This window comes from Pavona decussata, unplaced genomic scaffold, assembly GCF_977016875.1.
Source record: "Pavona decussata unplaced genomic scaffold, jaPavDecu1.1 SCAFFOLD_28, whole genome shotgun sequence".
Classification (NCBI taxonomy): Eukaryota; Metazoa; Cnidaria; class Anthozoa; order Scleractinia; family Agariciidae; genus Pavona; species Pavona decussata.
In genome coordinates this window covers 1,948,242-1,955,679 of record NW_028145451.1, presented here as the reverse complement: position 1 = coordinate 1,955,679, position 7,438 = coordinate 1,948,242, and the positions used below count along the sequence as shown (strand labels likewise).

Below are 7,438 nucleotides of genomic sequence, written 5' to 3'. Positions count from 1 at the left end.
GTACATGACAATCTCACGAAATATATACCTGTATTCACATGTCTGTTTGTGACTGGATAATACAGTTGTCTAAAAATAATCGTTGACTCGACGTTTTCTTAAAATCACTTAGTGTCAAGTGCAGTGTAGTCGTCCAAAGACCCTTAGGTTAAAATAACTTTAATTTTTAGTTAAAATTCAGTTTGACATCTAATTAAATGTTCAATAAAAAGATTTTTTTATGACAAGGTTTAAAAATAATTGTGTTACGAGATTCGTTGAAGAAGCGGGTTCTTTGAAGACTGAACTCAGGATTGTCGGTAACAACAACAAGCAGATTTATTCACCAACACTAGAAGTCTTCACAGCTCACACAGATTCTTGTAACACAGACTAATTAGTACACAGCTCGGGCACACAACCTTTACACTTGGATCAGCAGATAGACTTGCTTACAAGTCGAGCTCAGAGAGCGCGAAGCGCGATCGTTAGAGCTCGAGCGAGCGAGCGCGGAGCGCGAGGGAGAGAGAGCTCGTCCATTCAGTGGAGAGAAGCGAGCGACTTTGAGAAAGTCTAATCAGCACACAGCTCGGGTACAAAGCCTTTACACCGACTTGGGTCAGCATGCAGCTACTTTAATAGGTCCGACACACAGCCAGTTGAATAGACGTCTTTGTAAAGAGTGTGTTTTAACACTTATCTGAAAAAACTTTCTCTCAAACTGTACTCAATTAGAAGCTGGCAAATCAAGAGTACCACTTGAATTTTTAAAGTACCGTATCGTTACAGAATCGGACTCAAAAGTTCAGAAAAGCAACCTGGAGAAGGCATAATGTTACAGAAACAGAAAACGTCTGTTCAATAACGACAGAATAAAAAGTTAGGAGTGTGCGTTAAGACTCAGACTCGGGTTTGACTCTCGCTGAAAAGATTTATACGCACGTTCGACCGGCCGCACTTCCCAACGGTCGACGAAAAAATTTCAAGATAACTAACATGAGCGCTTACAGGTCCTTACATTATGATATCTTTCCTCTTTACAAATGAAGGCAAGCGATAGATAGGAGGCTTTCTTAAATCATAATCAAATCCTCCGAACCAAGGTATACCCACTAACAAATATACTTGCAAGAAACAGAATGGAATGATAAGATCAAAAAGGAAATACTTTTTTTACAGTGGAAGTACGCTTAGCCATCCAGGCTACAAGCAGTTGCAAAAAGGTTGAGACACTCAGCATTTTCCTTTTTCCTGCAATAACTTACTTTAAAAGACCAATGAATAATGTAATAAATTTCAACCTCCCCTACCCCTCCTCCCCCTTTTAATGTTGGCGTTTGCTTGGTTGAATGTCATTGCGAATTTCGTTCAACATTGAGAAGGGGGGAGGGGTGAAACAAGTCATATAATGATGCATGAGTGCCTAAAAAGTACCCAATAACAGAGAATGTCCCAACTCTTTTTGTAATTGCTTGTAGTTTACAGGCATTAAAATCCATAATGAGAAACAGGCATTCCAAATTAAACAAAACAGATTAAGGAGCCCAATTGACAGGAGGCGAACAAACTGGCTATTTATAGAAACGTGGCCGAGGAGGTGAGCTCGGGTCTGGAAACGACTCCAGCGAGACTTGAACCCAGGACTTTCGGATCACAAGTCCGGCGCGCTAACCACTGACGGGATCACGCTGCCCGCCAAAAATGGTCAAAAAACTGCAAATGAGTGCATTTTATTAATTGAGTCTTATCGTTAATTGCGACCCAGTTAAGCCGTGCGTCTCGGCAGCCGGCCTAAATCGCCTCGGAAATTTGGATTAAATCGTGAACAAACCTGCCCTTTTCTTTATTGTTTTGTCGCCTAAAACGTAAGTAACATGGTAAAATGAATGTCTTCTCTTCTCGAAAGGGAAAACAGAGCAAAATAAGGCCAGTTAAGATTTTCGAAAAGCCTTCAGCGGCTCGTAAGTTCGGGGTATAGGAGTCTGTTCCCCAAATTTTGTACTACTCAAAAATTCAGCTTTTTGTCAAACTGTCACCCGGCTGTGCTTGGTCCGCTAACGTACACAACCGATCCCTTTCTAAGTTGGAAATCAGAAAACAACTTTAAAACATTTGAACTATTTTGGTTAAATATTCTAGTTTGGTGTCCCAGACAGAGGTTGTGTTCAAATAGCGACATGGTGAGAATGGGTCATCAAATTAAAATATAGTAATTTAACGGAAATTGATATGAAATCTAGGTTCACCGTTAACGTTATTAATTTGCATTGAAATGTTCCACTTTTAAAGTGCTCCAAACCTCAATCCCTTCCTCACTGCACCGCAATTTTTTGTACAGTTATTCCAACATAAATATTTGTGTTATCGACCAAAAGGCTTTCGATGTGATATACTTACATTTACAATTCCTACATTTATGCCGGCTGCCGACATAAATGTAGGCAGCCGATTCAAAAGTGCTTAGAAAGCCAGTCTGCAGTAGGAAAAATCCTTTAGTTAGCTGTGGTCATTTAATTGATGCTAGCATTGAACTTTTTTAGTTTTTCTTTTTCTTGTGGTAATGTTGATTTTGCTGTACAAGGTGGCCGGATCTAGCTTTTAATTCATTGGCTTTAATCGAAAATGTGGCGCCATTAATTCAAACAAAAGCTACTGAGCAGCACGTTCGTGTTGTGCTGTTTCGTTTCTTGAGTATTTACCAAATGAAGTTTGTGATTGTCCAAGCTTGGTTACACAAAGAAGTTGAGTTCTATTAACAAGTGACAAGCGGTCGACGGTAAACTCTTCTTATTCAACGTCTATGTCCCTGTTGGCCCCGATTTAACTCTATACAGTCCTTGTCAAATGTGTCCTTTGAGTGTTGATTCGCGAACGAAAATGTCACTTGCAAGTTTTCCGGTCAGGTTTATCGTCATGGTTTTCACGGTAACCCAGCAACTCCACCTTACTCATACAAAAAACAACTTTATTTGTAAAGAAATAGCCTTTTTAAGCATTCGTACGTGTATATACGTGCTTGATTTTCAAGTTGACTCGCGTCATGTTTGGGAGCTTGTAGATTTTACAGCCAACAAACATATCCGCCCACGGTGATGATATGGTATAACAGCCTTGATTCAAATCCAATCATATGACCATTGGTACAACGCGTGTGAAAGCTGATTTAGGAGAAAAATAAGGAGGCAGGTAAGTCCAGGTGAGTTTTGTGAGCTCTTTTGTATTCATAATGATTATTTTGTTTTAGTGCCAATAATAGCTCATAAGATCGGATCTTTTGGTTATGAACTAACCTTGCTAGCACAATTCAAAGAGCACAAAACGACAAAAATTTCCAGCGACAACAATCTGACTACCTCTCTAAAATCGATAAAGTCTTGTAACCTTTAATGTTACTTGCATTGCAAAAACCTGATCACACCCCTATGTTATAAAATTAAAATAAAAATCGATCGTGGTTATTTAGTTTTGCAAAAGGGTTTAAAAACAGAAGACGTTATTTCGCTCTTTGTTCCACCGCTTTAGATAAGCCATTTGCTAATAATGCAAATTGTTTGCTAGAAATCTCATGTTCGCTTTTCCGTAAACGCAAATGATTATACAATTGCTGAAATAGGACTTGCTAAATTGCTGTTTCAACGTTGTCTAAAAATAGACTTCAAATTTTCACGTTCATTAGTTAATTCGTTTCGAAGCTTTTCAGACAACTTTGAAAGGGGTGTCAGTATGGTGCAAAATACAGCATTTTTAATAGGAATCTGGTCCATGTGAAACCGTCTTTGAGAAGGATCACACTGATCATTTGAATATTAATCTGATAAATTCGTAATAAGAAAATCAATGATACGCCAAAAAGAGGATTTCACTGATAAGAGGAAAAAGTTAACATCAAGAGGAAAATACACATAACAATTCTAGGAAAGGTCCAATACCTTGAGCACAATTTGCAAGAGTCGCAATGGCCCACGATTTTTCCTATTGTGTGGGAATTGAAAGCGAACCGACCGCGACAGCGTGTCTCTGCAAGATCTAAATTTATAAGTTAATTCCCCACCCCCGTTTGTATCCCAGTGAACGGGGCGGACTAAAATCAAGGGTCTCGGATGTAGATCTTATTTTGACAAAGAAATGAAACGAAATTATTAAAAGGAAATTCTCTAATGGCAATAAATCCAACCATATTTTTAAAGCAACGTTTTCCCTAGCTTGCAATAATTGCAACATAAATGCAAGTGCTAACTAAAGCGCATGCGCGGTGTTTAAGCACAGTCGGCTTGCGCTATTAAATGTCTGCGACAACAGTCAGAAAACACATGAGTATGAAATTTATCAGCGCCGCAATGGACTTGGATTAATGGGTCAAAATTCAGTGCACGTGTTGTTTACTAAAATTGCCTGGTTGGAACTCTTCTCCGATAAGAGGCCATTTGCAGACATGCAGTGACAAGCCAAACAACTGCAGACCACTCTGTAAATATGTGTGACTTCGGGCCCTGGCTATTTGACATACGTCGCACTCACTCTGTAGCGTTGATTATACTGAAAACTAGCAAAAAAATTCATCAAGTTAAAATAACCATACAAACAACAGGTCATACAGTTTACTTTGGGAGATAAATGACCAAAACTTCAGTACAGTGGAACATCGGTTTAACAAAGTACGTACTACGGGGTGAGGGAAATTGGTTCATTATATCAAGGTTCTGTTCCATACATTTTAAAAGGCCCGGCTGGAGAATATCATTATACCGAAGTCTTCGTTATACAGAGGTTCGTTAAATCGAGGTTCCACTGTAGCTTGAATTGTACAAGCTGAACAGTAATTTCGGATGTTCTTCCACTGAACCCATTTGCCGCTGATAAATCAGTACGTAAAAGATGATGATACCAAGTATTTGCATGGTCTCCAATGTAGACAAACTACAAAACACCGAAAACGAGAAACGAGAAAGATGTTATATTGCGGCAAAATCTTTGCCCTCATCAGACTAACTTTAAGGACGGTGCCTAGTTTTGTTAGTGTGCATAAGTTCTGCGCATCTCAAGATACTTTGGTTTCCTATGGGTGGTGCCTATTAATAAAGGGATATTTTTGCGCGGTTTAAACTCTGCAGAGAAAGCAAAACTGAGCAAGTGCTCTTAATATCCAAAAAGAAATTTTGGGGTAACCATCTATTTTTCAGAGATAATAAAGCTTCTTCAATTTGGAAAAAAACGCTATACATTGCTTTGTATTTCACTGTTTTTTAGAATAATCGATGCTTAATTATCTCTAAAAAAATGCGTGGTTACCCCCAATTTTCTTTTTGGATTTCTATAGCCCTTGCTGAGATCTGCTTTCCTCGCATAGTCATAAACCAAAAATACTTCTTTATTAGTAGGCACCGTCCTTAAATGCAAAGTGAGCGAATTCAAATATTGCGGAAGCGGTGATCCGCAAACACCGGCCTCACATCAGAAATCTTTGTAACTTCTTTATTTCTTCGAATTCAGTTCTTTATTACGACCATTACAACACGCGGTCAGTTTTCTCCGAGTATTCTTGCCTGACGACCTCGTCAATCCCAACGCCTCGTTGATACAACCAACGACCATACCTAGTCCTGACCAGTCATAATTTCACCACTCAGTAGTTCTACTTGGTCCTTCATACAGTTCACGGCAAAGACCCGATTAAACGGTTTCAACATTTGCTTCAACATGCGTGCAACACTTTGTTGACCCAAATGTCGGGGGCGTTTGAACAGGTCGTTCAACATTGTCGAAATTTCAAAAAAAAACTGTTGAAAGCTCTTTAAAAGTGTGTTGAATCAAATTTAAATTGCTTTAAAACTTTTCAATTAATATTGCCTTAACATTTCTTTTTCTTGAAAACGTTGAATGGCGTTAAAACCGTTTGAACATTTCGCTCATCCAACGTTGGCGCAACATCCGTTCAACTTTGTTGAAAGAATGTTGGGCAAATGTTGAAACCGTTTAAACGGGCCTAAAAAAGGAAAAGATAATTAAATTCTCCCACTTAGCACCAAGAGAAATAAATAAAGATTTGTTAGGAGAGTATGAATTTTGAAACTGGGGATTAATTAAGGGGATAAATAAGTCATAGTAAAAAAACTTGACAACGAAAAAGTCAAATTATTTTTTAATAGTATTTCGCACTCGTTTTCTTAAGTTAATACGCATTCTTATTATTCAGTTTGTGCTGCCTTGTTTGGCCGCTGTTTTGTCACCTTCGCGCCTTTTAAAAGCTATTTTAAAAGTATTAATCTCGTACCCAGATCTTACTCTGCAGTTTTAGAATTGTGACCGTGGAAAATCTGGGTACGAGATTAAAATATAATGTAACACCAGCTTGTTAATACCACCAAATGGTATATCTTTTAATTGACAAATATGGGTCGCAAACACTATATAAACGTTGGTACAATGGACTTTTCATGATCGAGCGTTGATAAAGGATTAAGAAGACGATTTAATCATCCTGGTGGTATTTTTAAAACTGACTAACAAAAACTCCCTTCTCTGACTTTGCCATACTCAAAACTGTGCGATTAGAAATTCCTCACCCAAAGGCTGAAACCATTTAAATGGGATAGGAAAGATAATTAATGATAAATACTTTTTTAAAAAGGCATTTATAAAGTATTTATATAAAGTTTTTTTAAAGTAAGTATTTTTAAAAGTATTTATTAAGATAAACTTAAGGTTAACGTTCACCCAATGCAACACCCGACTCAAGCCCATGATTTCAGCCATATCCCATTGTATCAACTTGCATATTCTCCTCAGCTACTGCCCATATATTTCTTATGGTAAAGTTGAGAGAATTTGATTGAAATCAAGACAATGTATCGTTGGTGATCATTTCATTAAATCTCATGACTTGTATGTTTAATCATGCAAGTAGTGATACCGTGAGAAGGAATTCGATGCTGGTCAATATTGGATAAGAAGTTTTAAGTGTTAAGGGAAATGGTCATAACAAGTTTATTCGAAGGGGACCCACCTTGTCTGAGATAAGGGGGTTATCGAATCGAAGACACCTCTGATCTCGTGAACGTTAAGGCCAATTTAAACGGTTTCAACATTTGTTCAAAATGCGTTCAACACAGTTGTTGAACCAAATGTCGGGGGCGTTTGAACAGGTCGTTCAACATTGTTGAAAGCGTAAAAATGATGAAAGCATGTTGAAAGTGTGTTGAATCAAATTTAAATTAGCTTAGACTTTCATTTCACATCGATTTAACATTTCCTTTGTTCTTTGTTCTTTGTTCCATTCATCCAACATTTGTCCAACATCCAAGTTGAACGAAAGTTAGGCGAATGTTGAAACCGTTTAAACGAGCCTTTACCGACAAAATTTTATTGGATTTGAAATTTGGGTTGACACAGAAATATTTAGCCAACAAGGGTAAGCATTGCTATCATGATGAACAAGAGTACTGAGGTTTGAATCTCATTG

General features: G+C 37.9%; 1 protein-coding gene across 2 annotated transcripts in view; it reads left to right on the top strand.

Moving 5' to 3' along the window:
* Positions 1–2,982: 2,982 nt before the first annotated feature.
* LOC146485051 (voltage-dependent calcium channel type A subunit alpha-1-like) overlaps positions 2,983–7,438 on the top strand; it is a 64,074-nt gene continuing 59,618 nt past the window's right edge. The window contains exon 1 of one of the 2 annotated variants that reach the window (XM_085104010.1): positions 2,983–3,165. The gene's annotated coding sequence lies outside the window, so the exon portion shown is untranslated. Of the gene's footprint in view, positions 3,176–7,438 lie in introns of both variants that reach the window. The other variant, XM_085104011.1, reaches the window with a different exon arrangement.